Source organism: Neomonachus schauinslandi, chromosome 13 (assembly GCF_002201575.2).
Source record: "Neomonachus schauinslandi chromosome 13, ASM220157v2, whole genome shotgun sequence".
Classification (NCBI taxonomy): Eukaryota; Metazoa; Chordata; class Mammalia; order Carnivora; family Phocidae; genus Neomonachus; species Neomonachus schauinslandi.
In genome coordinates this window covers 62,265,742-62,288,083 of record NC_058415.1, presented here as the reverse complement: position 1 = coordinate 62,288,083, position 22,342 = coordinate 62,265,742, and positions in this window count along the sequence as shown.

Sequence of the window (22,342 nt, the reverse complement as noted above, 5' to 3'; positions counted from 1 at the left end):
AGATAGAGACTCTAATGATTATGTAAGAGCTCGTTACAGTCTCTATTGATTAGACTGAGCTGGGATTTCTCATTCACGTTCTCAGGGGCATAAAGCTCCCAGAGAACTGAATGACCTCAGGAAAGAGCTCTCTGTACTAATTTCCTTGGTACCTAAAGTGTCACAGCAGAGTTTCTAGCATTAGCATGCTATCATTGCTCCCATTCTTTGTCCCGAAAGTGAAGAAAGTGAAAAGTACCCATAAATTACTGATTCTGTATTACACAGCCACTAGCTGGGTTCAAGGCTGTGCATGGAGAATTCGGTGCTGGTGGAGGTTGGGATACACAAGCTCGGGGGTGAGTGCAGCAGGAGGGCGAGGGGTGACTGGATGGCAGCCAGGAGCAGCGGAGCTGTGGGACACCCTGTTGCCTACAGTTGCCAGGCTGACTTCACTCTTTATACAACAAATATTTAGTGACCACTTATCATGTGGAGGACACTCTACTAGGCACTCTGAGGGACACCGAGGAATGCGATACACTTGCCCCTTCTGGCAGGGGGTTTCTAGGCTATTTGGAAGATAATTACCAACTGGCAGCAAACACTTTGCATAATACTTCCTTGTCTGCAAAGTGCCTTCAGACAGACCATTCTTCCAGCAGCCTGTGGGATTAGATCCTTCAAGTACCCTCACAGCAGCCTGTGAGGTACCATTATTCCCACTTTTCAGACAGGAAACTGTGGCTCTGGAAATTAAGCCATTTGCCTAAGATCACCCAACTGTGTTGTCTGACGTGCCCTTGCTGTTGCTGAAGTAGACCTAGGCATGTCTTCGACTCCAGTTCCAGTACTCTTTCCACTCCACCACAGTAACAAGAAAAGTTAAAAACCATCATGTAGCCTATAGTATGTTATCAAGGGAATTGCACAGATAATATGTATTATAGGATTTAGAAATGCAGATCACTATGTCTAGTTACCGAAGGGAGGTGAGCGAGGCTCTGGACATGAGTTAGAGCACGCCAGTAATTTAATAGTGATCCAAACAGACATGATTCTTGCCATCTGAGAGTTTATAGACCAGTAAGGGAGTCAGACATTCATTAAATAATGACATAGAGATTAATTAAAAACTAGGATGATGCTATGAAGAAAAAGTATAAGATGATTTGAGAATGTATAACAGGATGGAATCTGATCTAGTTTGAGTAGACAGAAATCAGGGATATTTTCTCTGGAAAAAAAAAAAAGATTTTTGGCCTGAGGGTGAATAGGACTGAGCTATGCCAAGGGAAGCAAGGAAAGGGAGAAAAGCATTCCAGACAATGGGAACAGTATATGCAGAGGCCCTGTGGTAGCAGGGATCATGCATTCAAAAAAGTGAAAGTTGACTAGTAGAGGGTACTGACTTGAGACTGAACAGAAACGCAGGAGCCAGATAATACTGAGTTCTTTGTTTTTATTTTGAGAACAATAAGAAGGCATTGGAATATTCTTAACCTGGAGGTGACGAGTTCCATTTTGCATCTTGAAATGGCTACTCTTGCTACGTGAATAGATGGGAGGTGGACACTCAGGGAAATTGGGAAGAGCCTACTGTGGCAGTCCAAGAGGGAGATCTTGGTAGATTGGACAATGGAAAGGATAGTGGAGAGAGAAAATGATGAGAGAAGATTTACCAGGACTTGAGGATGGTAGGATGTGGATGAAGAAAGGAAGAAAAGCAATCAGCAATCAAGGTTTTGGATGTGGGAGTCTTGCAGCCTGGAAGTGCTTTTAAGAGATATAGAAAGTGGGGGTGGTGCTGGCTTGATAATGCAGAGTTGAGGGTATGATGGATTATCCAAGTGAAAAGAAAACAGTATGATTAGAATTTTTAAAAAAGACAAAAGAATTGTAGTTGTGAGATTGGGACCTATCAATAAAGTCATAGTAATTAAGGTGTGAGTAGAGGAATCTACAAGTTGGGGGATAGTGAAAAAAAATAATGAGGGTTCAGGAGTTGTATAGAACAACCACTGTATAGAACAGAACCACTGGGTCAGGTGAGTGGATAAAGTAGGGCACACCTGCAAAGAAGTGGTCACAGAAATAGAAGGGTATTATTATAAGAAAATAAAAAATGTAACCACTAAACATGGTTCTTTTTTTTTTTTTTATTAACAACCTCATATATATTTCCCTGAATTAAATAACAACAGACATCCACCAGGAAGAAATTACTCTGTGGACTGCAACGCTGTTGTTACCATAATATGGTTGCTTTCAGAGTATGTTTGGGCCTCCCCACCCCTGCATTTACTGGTCACAAACTACGTTTAGGTTGTAGTTTTTGCTAGTGAATATTGTGGTCCAGAATCAGATTCTGCAAGACACATTCATTTGTAAATAAATAAATAGCCCCCTAAAATCATTAAGATGCTTTTGTTTTCTTAAAAAAAAAAAAAGTAATCTGCTTCTCTATTTGAGAAGTCACAGTGTGTTCCTGTGACCAAAGAACACCAAACTTTCATTCTTATTCCAAATGTCTCTAAAATCCACTAACACTTGTCTCAGCATTGAATAAGCACATTAAAAATAAAGTTATCAATTTTCTCTGCTGAAACTTTTTCATCTACTTACCAGTACGCCCAAAGACATCAGTTCTGAAGGATGGTAGCTTGATTTGTGCCAACTGTTATCAGGAATCACGGACCAAATTGGTTATTTTTGGCCATGAAACTAACTTGAGGCTGGCACCAATGTCTTAAAGCACTTACGAGACAAAACACTTAAGTGGGAGTCAATTGTATTCTCTTCTATGGAAAGTCTTCTGTGAGATCGAAGTACAGGTGGCTTCATCCAGCCAAGATTACGTTCAAAGTTGAGTACTCTAACGACAAAATGGAAAAAATTCAAGCCAATGGATTAGGTGATTGGTTTCGGTAAATTTTCATTTTATGGTTAGTTGAAAACATAAGGCAAGACATCCTTATTGCGGCTCTGCATCTAGGCACAGAGCGGGTGGATGTGAGGAGTCAGTCTCTGATGACCACCTTTATGTGGTTTTGTATCTGGTGAGTCAGCTCTGGGTCACTGTCCCATAGTAGGGTGGCAAGGCTCCTATTCTCCTTATAGTGTCCCTTAGGTTCATCCCACCCTGTTTTCAGAGTTTCTTCTGAAATGCTACTTTTTTCACTCTTCCAGGATCTGAGGCCAACATTTCCGATGGGTGGGGGTGACCACTCCTCCAACCTAAGTGTAGGAGATTCATGGTAGTGTAGGGAGAATCAAACTTTATGTGTATCAAAGGAAGGTGCAAAGCCAGGACTTCAGGAAAAGTTTACATTTTTATCAATCAGGTCTAGGGAGATACCACCTGAAATCTAAACCTTTAGCTACACTGATTAACCTTTTTTAAAAAACTGAGGTATAATTTGTGTACAGTGAAATGCTCAGATCTTCGATCAGTTTTGACAACTGCATACAAAGACATAAAATATTTTCATCAGTCCAGAATGTTCCCTCATGCATCTTTCTGGTCAGTCCCCATACTCATCCATCAACTACTGCTCTGCTTTCTATCACTATCTGTTAGTTTTGTTTATTCTTGAATTTCTTACAAGGGTAATCATTCGGTCTGTGCTCTTTTGTCTTTTGAATCTTTCACTGAGGATAACATTTTTGAGATTCATTCATGAGCATATCAGTAGTTCATTCCTTTTTATTAATGAGTAGTATTCAATCTTTGAATGTACTACAGTTTTTAAAAACTTCATTCTCCTGTTGATGTACATTTGGATTTTTTCCAGTTTTTGGCTACTATGAATAAAACTGCTTTGAACATTCTTATATAAAGCTTTATGTAAACAGACATTTTCATTTCTCTTAGGAAAATATCTATAAATAGAAGTTCTGGGTCACAGGGTAGCTGTATGTTTAACTATTTAAGAAACTGCTAAACAGTTTCCCAAAGTAGTTGTACCATTTTATACTCCCACCAGAACCAATGAAAATCTGGGTTTCTTAACATCCTCTCCAACGTTTCTGTTGTTAGTATTTTTTCAATTACAGGTGTGTGTGTGTGTGCATTGTATGTAGTGGTATGTCATTGTATTTTACTTTGTGTTAACCTGCTGACTAGTGATGTTGAATACTTTTTACATGTGCTTATTGGTCATTTGTGTAGCTTCTTTTGTGAGCTGTTTGTTTAAGTCTTATGCCTATTTAAAAAATTTGGTCCTTTGCATTATTGACTTATAGGATTTCTTTGTATGTTCTGGACACAATGTATTTGTCAGATGTATGTGTATATATGTACTGTGAATATTTTTTCCCAGGCTATGGCTTGCTTATTTATTTTCTTGATGGTGTCTTTTGATGAGCATTTTATAGTTTGATACAGTACAGTTTATCAAGGTTTTTCCTTTATGGTTCATACTTTCTATATCCTTCTTGAAAAAGTTTTGCCTACTACAAGGCTGTAAAGATTTTTCTCCCATGAATTTTTCTCCTAGCAACTTTATTGTTTTACCTTTATATACATTTAAGTATATGACCCATCTCTAATTGACTTTTGTGTATGGTGTGAGGTAAATTTTTTCCCCTCTCTCTCACTTTTGGTATGGGTATCTAGTTATTCTAACACAGTTTTTGAAGAGATTTCCTTTCTCCATTGAATTTCTTTGGTGCCTTGTCAAAAGTCATTTGACTAAATGTGAATGGGTGTATTTCTGGACTCTTTCTTCTGTTTCTAAACCTGGTTTCTAAGTTTGGTAATGATTTTGAAATAGGATTGGGAGTCTTAGGTTTCTAGAGGCTTATGAATTAGTGTAGGAGTCCTATAGTAAGCATCTTTCACCACCTGAAGATTTGTATGTGTGTGTTCAGTGAACCCATGATCATTTATAGGATTCTCATGTGAGTTCTCTAAGGAAAGTGGTTACAAAGAGTCAGAGCATTGATGTGTTTGGCTTTTACTTGCTGCTTGTAACAACATCTTTCAAGACTGAGATGAGCTCAGGTAAGAATTAGCTGATTTGATAGTAGAAGCAGAGGAAATAGAGTCTAGAAATGTAGGGCCTGTCAGGGCTGGAAAAACCAACTATTCCCGAACCTAAATAAATTGTTGTCTTTTTACTCAAGCCTATTATTTCAAATGGTCACAGTGTAGCTGTCACAAGCTGAGAGAGCTAGAAGATACCTCATGCTTGACCTTTTGCAAGTGGTTAAACATTTTATCTGAATTATTCTTAACCACTTACATAGCACCAGTATCTCTTCCTTCATTGCCCTGGCTCTGATGAGCTAGTGTTCCTGCCCTGGCCTTTTCCTGGAAAGGCCCATCTTTTCTTAGAATTCAGGTTACTAGGTTGTCCTATATTTGCAGCTCTCTGATGGCTCAAGAGAAGTTATGATTTGTAGTCCACCTAGCTTTTTATTGTTAGGTTTGGACTGAGCTCTTTCCAGCTTTTTGTACTCTAAATGGAAACAGAATTCCCAAGTGGGTGATTTATAAAGATATTTTTTCACTTGGTAAAATATCTTTTTTGTAATATTCCTTGGAATCACAATCCCTATTACTGTTCCAATCCCTATTACCGTTCCAAACCCTATTACCACTCCAATCTGTTTCTTTGTCGGATTCTACTCATCTGCCTCCAGACTTGTAGACCACAGCTCCTAGAGGGTATGACTTGGCATTTATTTCTATCCCCAGCAACTTGTACAGATTCTGGCATACTAAAGGACCCTGTTTGTTGATTAAGTGATGAATGGAATGCCTTGACCAATCTCACTTGACAAATGCCTGTCTTTCAAGACGAAAAGCAATGTCACCTCCTCTGAGAAAACTCTTATGAGTTCTCTTAGAAAGAGTTAGTTGCTCCTTCTCTGTGTCTCTTTCATATTTGTACCTTTCTCCACTGGCATAGTGTATGATGATGATTTTTTATATCTTTTAGTCTAGATTGTGAATTTGTTGAGAGCATGAACCCATTCTTCTTATTCTGTATCTCCAGGTACCTAGAACGCTGTGTGATACATATAATTATGACTCAGTTTGTTAAATGGATACATAAAAATGGGTTTTCTAAATGAACTGTAAAATGTCTTTGTTGAGTGATTATACAAAATAGGTTTACATTTATGCAATTTCTATTTAAAAAACAATGGCATAAGGAAATGCACTTGTTAAACAGGATATGTATATGTGTGTATGTTTAACCTCCTAATGATGTAAGTTAATCACAGAATTTGCTTAGGACAAAGATAGCAACCATGTAGTACCTCTGCCACCATTTTCTCCTTGTGTGCTTATGGCAGACAAATTGTTTCAGTTCTTTTTCCTATTGGTCCTGGGCATGAACTCAGAATCCTACCTTCCAATAACAACTCTACCAATGGATTAGATTTGGTGCATGGAATAAAGATTGCTTTCTCTTCCCTAATCTAAGGGGCTCCTAAGACAACAAGCACCCTTGATGCCCTTGTGGGATAGTACCTAGAGAGAAGATTCTAATAAGCTGCAGACACTTCGCAGATTCCTGTCTCTCAGAACTTAATCACATTTGCATTTGGCTATGCTCAGATGGTGGAAACACAAACTCCAGACTGTCAATCAACTTGGGTTTCCTTTCCAGCTTTTCCTCAATCAATTTCTTTAAAAATCTTGGAACACCACAATTGTACAACTAGTTTTTAAATAATAACAATGTTTTATACCTATATATTACATGATAGTTGGTAACTTAGAATTGTTAATCACTGAAAATCTAGTTTAAAAGATGTGCATGAGCGTATGTGTGAGTGTGTGCATACATGTGTGTGAACTGAGGAGCTTATGAGATTTGAGGAAAAAAGAGGGAAGATATTTGCTGAAAAATATTTTTTATACAGTCCAGCTTTTACCTTTAAGTATCAGTAGAAAAATTTCTGAAACATATAGATTTCTGGCATGTAATTTATCTTCAAAACAGAAATTAAACTAACCAGTTATAAATTTGAGTTTCTTTCTGAATTAACCATGTTGGCATTACCCCAGCTACCTCCTTATGCTCACATGGTTGCTTCCAGACTCTATGTAGAATTTTATGCCTCTGTAGTATCAAATTTGTTAAATGGCATATTTTTATATCAGTAATTTTTATAGCATATTGTTATTCCAGACTTTTACATGCCTCTAATTTATTCTTAACTTCAATATAGCAGTATTGGCTTTTTTTTTTCTAAGTTTGATGGTATGAGCGCTTAATTGTGATTTAAAGTCATTTCAACACCATCACTAATTTGTACTTCATTTTCTATTCTTTCACAAACTTCAGATATTTGGATGGGTACAAGAGTAAGTATTAATGTTCCTCAAGTTTCCTTTTTATATCTCCTTGAGGAACATTTTGATTTTTTTCTTAATAATGATTGAGGTGAAGTATTTCTGATGACTTTGGCTTATTCATGAATTGTAGGAGCAGTTTTGGTTGCAAATCAAATAGAACTTGGTGCGGTTTCCTTAAATCATATTCCCTCTTCTTAGCCCCCCAGTAACAAGGAGTCAATTGATCATTATCTCTCTCTTCTAATGTCTTTTATAAAATGAGGTCATTGGGTTGCAGAGTTGTCCAGTTGTCTTTAGGAAAGATTTTTGTGGCAGTGTCCTTTCTTCGCTGTCTGGGTACCATGTTTCTGTGATTGTCAGGATTATGGTCAAAGGTTAGATGGATGAAGAAGGCTGATGAGGCATGTTCGGTTGCTATAAAAAGCAAGGTTCCTAAGTGCATCAATCAAGAGATTGATTTTTTTCCTTGAATACTTTGTTTGCCATTGAGATAGGCTGCCACCAGGTGAATGGTGGTACCTTGGTTATCTGGCCTGAAGTCCAAATAGCTTTCATGGAAGACCTGTTCAAAGCATCAATTTTCTGTCTTAATTATATCATTTTATTTTTGGCATGACTTATGATCACATTATAATGAAAATAAAAATAAGGAAGGGAAGTTAACCTAAAAATCAAGTACCTTTTCTTTTCCCTTGCTTATATTCAGTTTGTATCCATTTATAGCCATAATTTGTGTGTAGTTGTAGCCATAGTTTTTGGTCCATAATTTATTATTCCAATTTTAAGTAATACATCAAAAAGCATGTTTCTATGTTGCTACGTAGTGTAATTTTTTACGACCATTTGAACAAATATGCATTTTCATGTCAGTAGATATTTTTTTAAAACTGTTCATTCAATGTTGAATATATACAAAAATTTCTAAGTTACATATAAGCTATAATGAATCAACATATTATCAATATGCATATGCCTATCATTCAGTTTAAGATGAAGAGCATTACCATTATCTTTGAAAGTCCCTATGTGCCTTTCCTGTCTTATCCTGTCTTACCTCCTGAAGGTCACATGACCACTTCCTAAATCTTGTGTTTATTATACTCTTGGTTTTCTTTATAATTTTATTATATGTATTTGGTTGTTTCTCTAAACAACATATGGTTTAGTAAATACTTTTTAATCTATATTTAAATGGATTCATATTGGATGCATTCTCTTGTGATTTTTTTTCACCCAATATTAAACACCTGTGTTTTTTCCCATGTCATCATGTGTTGTATTGTATTCATTTGCATGGCTATAAAGTATTCCAGTATATGAATATACTACAACTTATTGTCCATAGTGAACATTTGGGCTTATTCCAGTTTTTTTCCCTTTATAAATGGTAGGGCAAAGAACATTGTAATATACAATTCCTATTATGATTATTTAAGAGTTTTTTTGTAATGTGTATCTAAGACAGACTCTTCTTCAAATACTTAGGTAATTCCAAACTGTTTCCAAAAGTGGTTGTACAAAATTACGCTCCCAACAGCAAAATGTAAGAATTCTGGTTGTTTTATACCCTTGTCAATGTTTGATATTATCAGATAGTATAATTTTTACTAATATGGTAGGTACAAAATGCTTTCTCATTTGGTTAAAATGTGTATTTTTCCAGTTAGTAATGAGACAGAACATCTTTTCAATATGGCTTATCTTCTAGTGAAGAGCTTGTTCAAATCTCTTGCTTTTATTTCTCTTGGGTTCTCTTTTCCTGATTGGTTTGTAGAAATTCTGGATATTAATTATTTGGGCTATATGGGTTCAATTATCCTTCTCCCACTCTGTTTCTCACTGTCTTTATGGTATCTAGTGGTAAACAGATAATATTAGTTTTAATGTAGTCAAATGTAATTTTATTTTAAAATTTGTGCCCTTTGTGTCTAAAGTAAAATTTCCTCCCTCAGGTGTTAAGGATATTCTACATTTCTTCTGAAAATGTTATAGTTCCGTCATCCAGTCAGGTTTTTAACCTACCTGGAATTGACTTTGTGTGTGATGTGAGGTAAAAGCACATTTTCTTTCTTTTTTTTCTCTTAAATAAGGATGACCAGTTGGCTCAGCACAATTTATTTATTAAAAATTCACTCTTTCTCCATTGACTTGTAATACCAGCCCTGCCATACACCAAGTTTCCATATATTTCTGTGTTCTATAATCTGCTCCTTTGGTTAATTTGTTTGTCATTATGCCAATATTACATTTTCTTAATTATATCAGCTTTATTTGAAGTTTTGATATCTGGTAAAACAAATCTCCTAGTTTTTCTTTAGGAATGTATTGGTTAATCTTGGCCCTTTTTTCTTCCATATAAATGTTACAAACTGCTTGGAAAAATCAGTTAAAAAAACTGCTGGGATTTTATTTAGAATATCATTGAATTTATAGATTAAATTAGGGGAAATGGACATCTCGGTGATACCTGAGTCTTCTAGTCCAATGAATGTGGAATATTGTTTTGTTTATCTAGGTCTTAGTGAATGCTTTTTATAATTTTTAATTTTTTTTAAAGATTTTATTTATTTATTTGAGAGAGAGAATGAGAGACAGAGAGCACGAGAGGGAAGAGGGTCAGAGGGAGAAGCAGACCCCCCGCCGAGCAGGGAGCCCGATGTGGGACTCGATCCCGGGACTCCAGGATCATGACCTGAGCCGAAGGCAGTCACTTAACCAACTGAGCCACCCAGGCGCCTACTTTTTATAATTTTTTAAAAAAGATTTTATCCATAGAGGATTTGCACAACTTTTGTTAAATTTCTTTTTAATGTTATTGAAAATGGCCTGTTTAAAAAATACATATTCTAATCATCTGTTTCTTCTGTAATTGAAATATAATTGATTTTTGTAAATTGACTTTGTATACAGAAAAATATGTAAATTTTCTGTCTAATTCTAGTCATTTACCTGTAAATTGTTTTGGATTCTATCACATTCAAAAGTTACAATTTCAGTTTTTCTTTTCTAGTTGTTGTATCACTTGTTTCTTTTTTCCCTTACCAAACTGGTTTGTATTTCTAGTACAATATTTTATTAAAGTGGGGATAGTGGGTCTTATTCCCTATGGCAAAGGGAAAGCTTTCACAGTTTCCCTATTAATTGTGATATTTCTGTAGCTTTATATTTGTTGTTGTTAATATCCTTTATCAAGTTAAAGAAGCTCACTTCTAATTTTAGATTATCAAAAGTGTTTTAAAAATTGTGAATGGATATTGAATTTTAAAAAGTTTATTTTCTTCATCTAGAAGAAGAAATCACATTATTTTCTCCTTATTAACATGGAGAATTGTATTGATTTTTAGTGTTAAACTAATAATACATTCCTGGCATAAATCCAGCTTGATATGGCGAGATTATCCTTTCTATATGTGGATAGCTGTTACAGGTTGTTAATTTATTAATATATTGTTTAAGATCATTGCCTCAGAATTCTTCATAGAAATTAGTCTGTGCTTTTCCTTTGGCATAGGTCGTTGTCAGGTTTTAGAATCAAGACTATGCTAGACTTAGAAAATGAGAAAATGAATTGCAAAGTATTCCCTTACTTTTTGTTCTCTGGAAGAGTTTTCATGAGTTTGGAATTATATTTTTCTTGAATATTTGGTAGAATTTGCTAGCGAAGCCCTCTGTATCTGGAGTTTTCTCCAGATGTGGAAACTTTGTATCTCTGATCCAATTGCTTTAATGGTTATAAGACTAGTCCAATTTTAAAAGGTTATGATAGGAACTATCCTATAAGTCCAAATTAATAGATGCTAGAATTTTACGTACATTTTATGTTTTTTAACCTTTCACACTTTTCCTCTGCTTGTCCCTCTGCACTGTATTCTGGATAATTCCCTTAGATCTGTCTAAAGATTCATTGATTCTCTTTTCCACTGTGTCTAATCTGTTGTTAAACCTGTCCATTGAGATTTTATTTTCAAAGATTACATTTTTAAAATCTAAAAGATTACATTTTTAATACATTATTTTTACTCTTTTAAAAAATCTGATTGCTGTTTACTCATATTTTCAAGTCTATTTGTTATTTCCTGAAAATTGGAAGTGTTCTTAGTTTTGGTCTGTTCATCCCAGTATTTAGTTATTTGCAGCTCTAATTCTGCTGCCTGTTGTTTCATCTTATTTTATTATGCATTTTGTGAATTTTATCTGTGATTTGTGCCTTGGAACTCTTCCTGGGTAAACTCTGTATTTGAACCTGATGGAGGTGGTTTCTTTCAGAGAGAATTTGGTTTTGTTTCTGTCAGGTGCTGCTGGGGAGGGTAACATCAGTGTGTAGCTGGGGCACTTTAAGCTAAATTATCAGCTTGAGATTTTAAGTTTATTTCTTTGAAACCTATCAAATTATAGAAGTTTTGGTGCAAATCCAAATAAGGGCTGGTTGTTACCTCTACTCACAATGAAGGTCCCACACAGGACATTTTCTTTATGAGTTCTTTGAAGGTAAGGGTCAATTTATTTCTGTTAGTTCATCCTTACCATGGGGGCATAGCCCTTTGAGATCTCAACTTTATGGGAAGAGTTGCCCATTAGTTTTCCCACCTTGACCAATCCCCAAGAGGCTGTGAAAAATTAAACTCAAATTGAGCTGATTTGGCAGATATTCTCATGGTTAAAGCCAGCTTCAGTGCTCTGTTTTCTTCTCTGAGTTTTTGCCTTTATTTAGTTTTTGGATTGGGTATTTTATTTTCTTATCATATCATATATTAATTTAAGAAGATATACAAATTTTATCTTTCAGTTTTAGTTTTTTTTCTTAATTGATGGTCAGTTTTGGCAATTAGTGTACCATACTATCAGAAATTATTTTTTAAATATCTGGTTTTAAATGACTGCATAATTTAATAAAGTACCAGGTGAATATATCACTGTTTATTTTACAATTAATAGTTTAACATTTCAAATGAATGCATGCATCAAGTTGATATACCACAACTTACTTAAGCACTCCCCTTTTATTGGACATTTACTTCATTTCCAGTGTTTTCCTACTATAAAAATATTATGATGAAAGTTAAAAAATACTTTATGAATGCATGGGTCTTGCATGCCGTGATGAATTTCCATTTTATCATGGTTATGGTGACACATATCTGTATTTTGAGCCAGGTAGTGGCACGTTCAGCTTTGCATTTTAGAAAGTGAAGATGATGAATTCTATGTGGTTGAGATTAAAGAAAAAAAGATTCGTACAAAAGCTATTTGAATAGTCTAGCTAAGATTTGATGAAGATAGCAACCAGCCCAGAAACAGGGGAGATTAAAAAGAAGGTCTAGATTAGAAGATACTTGGGGTTTTAAAATTTATAGAATTTAGTGAATGACTGAATGAAAGGGGGTGGGGAGAAATAACAAGAAGAAATAACAAGAAAAAAATAACAAGAGGACTCCAGTGTTTCTGGTTTGAGCAGTTTTGTGGATATTAATGTCCTTCACCAGAAAAGGAAATGCAAAGAAGGAGCAGATTATGGGTACATGTGTACATATGTTGAGATATAAGTGCCTGTGGAGATATTCACTGGGCCTTTGGATATTTGTATCTTAAGTTTTCTGGGCTGGAGATAAAGATTTGGGAATCATGAAGAAACATATGGTAGCTGAAATTTGGGTCTTGAATGAGACTGCCTGGGGAGATTGTGAGTAAAAAAAAAAGGCTTAGAGTAAAACCATGGGAAACACTAAAGCTTAAGAGGTCAGAGGTGGAGCCAAGGTAAATGAAAATACAGGACCAATTGCTCAAAACAGAGAAAAAAAGTGCTATTATAGTTACATTACAAAGCTTTCCCTTTCTTTTATGTCTCTCTTTTGACATTATTGTGGCTTTTATTTGCTATTTAATATCATTCCAATAAAGAAAAATCGAAACTTTTTTTTTAAAGATTTATTTATTTGACAGAGAGAGACACAGCGAGAGAGGGAACACAAGCAGGGGGAGTGGGAGAGGGAGAAGCAGGCTTCCCACTGAGCGAGGAGCCCAATGCAGGACTCGATCCCAGAACCCTGGGATCATGACCTGAGCCAAAGGCCGACGCTTAACCGACCGAGCCACCCAGGTGCCCCCCCAAAATTGAAACTTTAAATTATTAACGTAAATTTTGTCATTCATCTTTATATTGTGCAATGCCAGTTTTTTAACAGCTTTATTGAGACAAAATTTGCATACAGTAAATTCACCCATTTAAAGTGCACAGTTCAGTGGCTTTTAGTATATTCACGGAGTTATGTAACCATTACCACAATCTAATTTTAGAACATTTTCATCATCCCAGAAAGAAATCCCCCACACCAATTGGCAGTTCCCATAACCCCCTCCCCCCAGCCCTAGGTAACCACTAATTTACTTTCTATCTCTATAGTCTTGTCTGTTGTAGATATTTCATATAAATGGAATCATACAATATGTGGTCGTTTGTGACTGGCTTCTTTCAGCAATGCCAATTTTAAGTGCAAGTATCAGAGTATTTAATTAGTATGTGGAATTATTGAAATGACACATTTCATATTTCATGGCTCATTTCCGGAGGGTGCCTCAAGCTGGACAGAAGAGACAAATTCAAGCCAACCCCAGGAAGGATGAAAAAGGAAGAGGATTCTCCTTCCCACATCCCATCCTCCCATTGAGCTGGCTGAAGGAACACTTTTGGGCCCCGGGATGCTTGTAGGGCAAGTGTAGGCTCTGCCCCATGATATGGGATACTTATTTGCTTGGACCTGAAGGCTGCTAGGTTTTACTTTCTGTCAACATAGAATTTCCACACCAAGCCCTGGGCAAAGGTGGGTTTGGGGATGTGAAGCCAGTCATTTCCTCTAACCATGGTCTCCTGCCCTAACTCATGGCAGCCAGTCATTTCCCTAACTCATGGTCTGCTGCCCTAACTCATGGCAGATGGGTGGCCCCCAAAGATGTTTAAATCTCTGCACTTTAAACCACAACACACCGGGGTGCCTGGGTGGCTCAGTCATTAAGCGTCTGCCTTCGGCTTAGGGCATGGTCCCGGGGTCCTGGGATCGAGCCCCGCATTGGGCTCCCTGCTCGGCGGGAAGCCTCCTTCTCCCTCTCCCACTCTCCCTGCTTGTGTTCTCTCTCTCGCTGTATCTCTCTCTGTCAAATAAATAAATAAAATCTTAAAAAAAAAAACCACAACACACTGAGCACCTGGATGGGGGACGACCAAGAGGTTTGTGGACCAAGACTGAGTCTCCAGTTGATCGGTTGCCACACATGCTAGTGTGGCACAGGAGTAGAATGTGTACCCAATCCTGATCCTCCTAGAACTGTGCCAGGCCCTTTCTAGGGGTCAGAGAGTGGCAAGAGTCATGGGATGGAGGTGAGTAGGGGAGTCCAGGCAGGTGAGGCAAGATGAACATGAGCTGAGACTCCAAGCCCAATGCATATTCCATTGTCCCACTGGACTTCACTTACAAAGCAGAAATTCAAAGGGAAAAGTATTAAGAATTTCAAGGTAGTGTCCGCCATCTTCCCGGCCACCTCAAAAAAAAAAAAAAAAAAAAAAGAATTTCAAGGTAGTGACTGCAGTACATTAAATCCCAAGCAGGGGCCCTTCTGAACATTCATACTTATGCAACTGCACTGGACTTACTTCCGTGAAGCTGGTCTTGGCCAGAGAAAAGGAAAACTCAGAAGCAACAGAAAAAGAAATATGACAGGAGCTATAAAGAGTGGTGTCAAAGAAGCTGATGGAAGAAGATGTCCTAAGAGAGATGGAGAAGTCAACAGAGTCATTGCAAGAAAAAAGTGTACATATGAAGAAGATTGACCACTCTCATATGACAGGCCTGATGATTTTGCTGAGATCAATTTCAGTGCAATGGAGTGGGTAGAAGCCCGATTACAAGGATTGCAGAATGATTGGGAAGTGCGGAAGTGGAAACAAAGGTTGTTGACTTGTTCAAGAAACTGGCCTGTAAAAGTGAGGGGTGAGAGTAGAACTCTGAGCAGCAATAGAGTCTAGAGCAAGGGTTGGTAAATGACAGCCTGCAGGCCAGTCTATGGCTTGTTTTTGTAAATGCAGTTTTATTTGAACACAGCCATATCCATTTACCTACATATCGTCTTTGGCAGCTTTCACACTGTAACAGCAGAGCTGAGTAGCTGCAAAAGAGACCATATGACCTGCAAAACCTAACCTATTTACTATTCAGCCCTTGACAGAAGGCTTTTGACCCCTGTTCTAGAGCAGTGGTTCTTAAAATGCAGTTCCTGGACCAGCAGCATCAGCATTACCTGGGAATTTAGAAATGCAGATTCTTGGATCACACCCAGACCTACTGGATCAGAAACTTTGGTAACCCAAAATCTATATAAGCTCTTCAGGTAATTCTGATGCACCTTAATGTTTGGGAATCATTGGGGTGGAGTTCTGATGGAAAGATGAGCTTTTGACTGGAGGAGAGAACCCGTTCCTCTGAGGTGAAGTGAAGGAAGGGAGGAGGAATGGGATGCATGAAGTTGAGTTCCACTCATTAGGTTCTATTCACTCCCTACACTGTCTCAGAGTAGTAACATCCTGCCTTCCCAAATCCCGTATTAGATGGAAGCAACCAGGACTGATTTCCAAGTGACATGAGCAACACCTCCCAAGTCTAAAGTTAAACTTACACGAAGGGAGATTTTAGCTTAGGAAATGGAAGGAAGCTGTACAAAACTCACCCGTCCAGAATGCTGTAGAGGCCATTCATGCATTGCATAGGTACTTGGATCTTAAGATACCCTTTTAGGTTTTCTGCAATCTAAAATTTTAAGATTCCTGCCTAGGGTGGGCACTTATTTCTAATCTCTGATGACTTATTCTATCTAGAGTCAAAAACACCTTCTTGGAACACATTCTGATCTCCAGGCCTCTTTCCTTGTTTCTAAGGGTCAGATCTCCCTCAGTGGTTCTCAGCTGCCTGGGGTTTAATTAAACGAGTAGTCAGGGAATCCAATGACCTGCTTACAGAGCAATCAAAGGTCAGGGACAAATTTGTCTTTTCTAGTGAACCCTCTGTTCTATGTCAGGAATTCCTGTCAATAGTTAGTGAATGATTCCTGTGTTTTGAAAACGTGTGAAAAGTGTGAAAGCCAGGATAGGTCCTAGGCCAGCAATATACCTTCTATGCTCCTCGATTGTCTCTTAAACTGTGTGAATTAGTAATTTAAATTCAGTTGTATGCTTAGTAAACCAGTTCACATAGTTCCAATTTCTTACGGGCCTGCTTTCTGCTATACAGTTCGACTTACTTTTCTTTATGAAAGGGCCAATATATTTTCAGGTATGAAGTGGCTGATCTCCTGACTCTTTTCCCTCTTGCTAGGCTGATCATGAAAGAATCTAGAGAAAGAGATAGGGGGCATTCAGTGGTGAAATGAAGCTGATAAATCTGATGTGTCACAGTAGGACTATGAATTCTGAGGCGCTCATGTGAGCTTACTTGTAGGGTGGCCCAAGAGGACAAAGTGAAGGAGATAGTGGTCTAGGGCAGTGGGAGGTGGTAGGAGTCTCCAAGGGGCTTCAGTGGCTGCTCAGTCACTAATCCCTTCTAAAGGAGCACACTCCGGCTCTAAATTCTAGCTATCCTGGGGGTCTTTAGAAGCTCCCATGGTCATGCTCAGGGACATGGAAATTGTAGTTCTGAGGCTTTGAGAAATATCATTGAAAACATTCTGTTGAGAGGCCAAGTAATAATAAAATGTTGTGCCTTGTTTGAATATTTTTGATGATCAGTGCATGTATGTGTGTGTGTTTTATGATAGTTATATTTTCCCTTTGGTTAATTGCCTTTTATGACTTTGTGTTTTTCTTATCAATCAGCTTCTCAAACAACCAAGATATGATTCGTTTATCTTTCATTTCTGCTGCAAATATTATTCCCAGTTGGTTGTTTGCATTTTTATTTTGGCTATGATTTTATTTACAGAATTTAAAAATATCAAGTAGTCAAATCTGTTAGTATTTCTTAAATGGGAAGGTGGAAAAATGTCATGTTCACCTGCAAACCAAAGAAACTCCATGTGTGGGAAAACTTCTTATGTGGTAGGAGTGCTGTAGTGACTATAAACCATCCTGGCATGGGTAGATCTATCATCTCTGGTTGAGGAGAGTGGAGTAAAAAAAAAAAATGAGAAAGGATCACATTAGCTATTATTTGGATGTTATTATTATTTGGATGTTAATACCTTAGGTGCCCAGTTTTTGAAGGGCCTTGTCAGATCCTTTTAAAATAAGCTAGTATGGATGTCTGTCCAAGTTTGACTCCTTGTGTATGGCTACTAGTAAAAAGATAGAATGACCACTGCCCATATCAGCTCATCAGACCTGCTGGGATCCTAGCATAGTCTGTGCCCATGTATGAGGAAGAACCCAGGCAGCATGAGGAGTTCTTTCCTACTTAAATGCTGGATGCTTGAAACTAGAGTGATGCTTTGTCTATGCTGTAGTTATCTTAGACTCCTTGATCACTTACAGCTGTTGGGTAATTTTTGAATTGTCCTCTAAGGGAGGAACTGATCAGGTCTAGCTTTGTGTCCTCATTTCTTTTGTGATTGACAACTTACTCTAGAGTGTTTCCACTGGCTTTGGAATGATGAGACTCTGCAACTTGCCTGCTGACCATGGCTGTGATGGACCGTAGAATATTAACCAGATTTAAAAGACTACTGGTATAGCTTCCCAATGTAGCTTCTAACATGGCTGAAATCCCATGTGGGAAAGTGAATTCATCAGTGGGCAACTGATGGTGGGAAAGCTTGTCGTGTAGATGACTTTACCCCTGGATGTCCAGGCAGAAGGTCACACAGAGCTGTTCATATTTGAATTCCCTACTTCCCATGTTACCTTGGATATTGGGTCCAGCCTGGCTTGAGGATTCTGGTTTTGGGGTGATTATACTGCCTCCAGAACTCAAGTAGGTCTTGAAGATCACTGCACAGCCTGCCTTCCAAGTGGACTCTGTGTAGGTGTTCTTAGAGCGGGAAGCCAGGCATAGCGTTGTCTACCATTATCTGAGAGTGTGAAATTATCCTTGTACTTGCAAATGAATTCCAACCTAAAGGGGTATACTTCCTCTTGAAACTAGGGCCCGAGGCCTCTGAAAACACATTGGTAAAAATCTGTGGTTAATGTTGGTGGGAATGCAAGCTGGTGCAGCCACTCTGGAAAACTGTATGGAGGTTCCTCAAAAAGTTGAAAATAGAGCTACCATATGATCCAGCAATTGCACTACTGGGTATTTACCCCAAAGATACAAAAGTAGGGATCCGAACAGGTACGTGCACCCCGATGTTTATAGCAGCAATGTCCACAATAGCCAAACTGTGGAAAGAGCCAAGATGTCCATCGACAGATGAATGGATAAAGAAGATGTGGTATATATATACAATGGAATATTGTGCAGCCATCAAAAGGAATGAGATCTTGCCATTTGCAACGACGTGGATGGAACTGGAGGGTATTATGTTGAGTGAAATAAGTCAAACAGAGAAAGACATGTATCATATGATCTCACTGATATGAGGAATTCTTAATTGCAGGAAACAAACTGAGGGTTGCTGGAGTGGGGGGTGGGGTGGGAAGGATGGGGTGACTGGGTGATAGACACTGGGGAGGGTATGTGCTCTGGTAAGCGCTGTGAATTGTGCAAGACTGTTGAATCTCAGATCTGTACCTCTGAAACAAATAATGCAATATATGTTAAGGAAAAAAAGAGAAGAAGAAGAAGGTAGCGGGAGGGGAAGAATGAAGCGGGGGAAATCGGAGGGGTAGACGAACCATGAGAGACGATGGACTCTGAAAAACAAACAGGGTTCTAGAGGGGAGGGGGTGGGAGGATGGGTTAGCCTGGTGGTGGGTACTGAGGAGGGCACATTCTGCATGGAGCACTGGGTGTTATGCACAAACAATGAATCATGGAACACTTCATCTAAAACTAATGATGTAATGTATGGGGATTAACATAAGAATAATAAAAAAAAATCTGTGGTTAAGGTTCATTTGTCCTGCAATATCCCAGTTCTGTGATACTGTTTGTAGTAAGAGATGGGACAAGCACAGTTCTGCTGTGATTAACATCTCATGACTGTGGTAATCATTCAAAACTAGAGTTCTCACTTCCACTTGTTCCTGACTTTCTGGACTAGCTGTGCAGGGCTGGGGTCCTGCACCCTGGACCCCCACTGCAATTTGGGTTAGGATGGTTAGAATCCCTTCTCTACCCATGTACAAGGGCGATTGATAGGAAACCACCTTCAAATGACACCCAAACTAGCGTGGGACCTGTCTCAGGCTATTTGGTTTGTATAAATCCCAGCTGTCATATTTAAACACTTAATAAATGACGGTCCACATTCTGCACCCTACACGGGCTTCTGTATCAAGGGCAGTTCTTCAAATGTTTATAGTTTATAATCATATCTCACCTGAGTCTTTTCCTCAGGTTAAACAATCTTCTTTCCCTTCAACTATTGCTTATGTGAAAAATTCCACGGGGACACAGTAATTACCGTCTCACCAGCCATGAAATGCCAACAGAAAAACGGGTAAAGGATATAACCATCATAAATAAATAAATAATTAAAAATTTTGATAGCCACGTATGGAAAGTTTTAACTCACGAAAAAACAAAGACTCTAAAGTCAAACAGGTTTCCCAGTCAGTTTGGCAAAAGTTAAGATTCTTATACCCCGTGATGGTGAAACTATGAGAAATAGGCAATTTCATATGAGATAGGTAGGAGAGTGAAATGTACTTCTGGAGACAGTTTGGCAAACGTTGCCACAAGTCTTAAATATTTGCATACCAGAAATTCCACTTATAGGAATTTAGCCTGAGGAGATAATCAAACAAGTTGTATATTACAAGGATGCTCACCCTGGTGCTGTTTATAATAGTAAAATAACAACAAATCATGTCCAGTACTAGGGAACTGGCTACATAAATGATGATACAGCCCCATAAAAGGATGATGTAGCTCTGTATTGAAATGGGAAGATATCTGCAATACATTTTGTGGGATAAATTGGTTATTTTTTTTCTTAAAGATTTTATTTATTTGACAGAGACACAGCAAGAGAGGGAACACAAGCAGGGGGAGTGGGAGAGGGAGAAGCAGGCTTTCCACTGAGCAGGGAGCCCGATGTGGGACTCTATCCCAGGACCCTGAGATCATGACCTGAGCCAAAGGCAGACGCTTAACGACTGAGCCACCCAGGCGCCCTGTAAAATGGTTATTAAACCAAAAGAATAACATGATGTTGCTTCTGAAGGACATACAAATGTGAACGGTAGTTATATTTGACTCATAGGATTGTGGATAGTGACATTTTCATATCTCTATTTCTAACTTTCCCTCTTGGATTTTATTTCTTGGATATTAAAGAAATACTAAAAGTTAAAAATATTTGATAATTTGATAGGTAAATTGGCCTCTTGATTTAATTTATGTTTTTGATTACTAGTGAGTTTAAACAATTTTTCATGTTCATTACTTACTTAATCAAGTGTAGTTAAATAAGGACTAAAGTCTTATGTTTTCAGAGGTCATATTACAGCTGGAAGGGAATTAGCAACATCTAGTCTCAATCTCTCATTTCATAGGTAAGGATCAGTCAGTCCAGGGAGGTTATATAATCTGACCAAATATGAGACAGAATTATGGCTGGTCTCTGACCCATCAAATGATTGAGCTTTCTGTTACAGTTTGCTGTCTTTCTCAGATTAGGTACATGCTGCTTGGTACCTCATACATGCTTCCTGGCAGTACCAAGTGTTGTGTTGTGCCAATTCAGAGATTAATTTGTGATTCATGATTGCTAATGATTAATTTTGGAGGTGATTTGTGGTAGATGTTGCTTTACACAAGCTGGGTTTTTTCTGTGTGTTATGTGTGAGGGGAGTCAAATAGGGGCTTTCATTGTGCAATTAAATCTGTACGGTGGAAGGAAGAATTTGGGATTTGGGTCAGAGGACCTGCAGGTGACTCCAACAGTACCATTCCCTATCTGTGGGCCCCTGGGTAAGTTATTTAACCCCTTTGAACTTTGTACATAAATGGCCAAGAGTATCTACATCACAAGGTTGTAAAGAGGATTAAATGGGGTTGTAAAGAGAATTAATGTGTGAAAAAGACCAGTAGAGTGCTAAACTGAATGTTATATATCTGTTTATCTTCACTGGTTTGTTAAGATCCCGTTTCTTTCCAGAAAGAATTTGAGACAGCAGATGTATATCATGCTTGTTGTTGTTGTCATGGTTTCTACTATATACCAACTCTGTGGGAAGGTTGGTTGTCAAGATGGACTGTAGCAAGAAAGAATAAATATTTACAAAAACCTGTTTCAGAAAAGAGGGGTAAGGGAGAACCTCCTTGGGTAGGGCAGTTAAATTTCTACCAGCCACTTGGGGCTAGGAGTGAGTCTGTTGGTCATGATGGGGTAAGTTAATCATCTGGACCAGGCTTAGGATTTACTAAGAACAAAACACTTTGTAGTCTGGGGGAAAATGTATCTTTTAGAGGAGAATCTTTTGGAGGATATATGAAGAAAGCTGACCCACCATTAGCCTTTAAACTTCCAAAGTCAGGGATTGTGTCTTTCCTGTTTGTTGCTGGACCAGTACCTAGCCCAGCTCAATAACAGTGAGTTGTCTGAGTAACTTTTTATTTTTTTTATTTTTTTTATTCTTATGTTAATCCCCATACATTACATCATTAGTTTTAGATGAAGTGTTCCATGATTCATTGTGCATAACACCCAGTGCTCCATGCAGAATGTGCCCTACTCAATACCTACCACCAGGCTAACCCATCCTCCCACCCCCCTCCCCTCTAGAACCCTGTTTGTTTTTCAGAGTCCATCGTCTCTCATGGTTCGTCTACCCCTCCGATTTCCCCCGCTTCATTCTTCCCCTCCCGCTACCTTCTTCTTCTTCTCTTTTTTTCCTTAACATATATTGCATTATTTGTTTCAGAGGTACAGATCTGAGATTCAACAGTCTTGCACAATTCACAG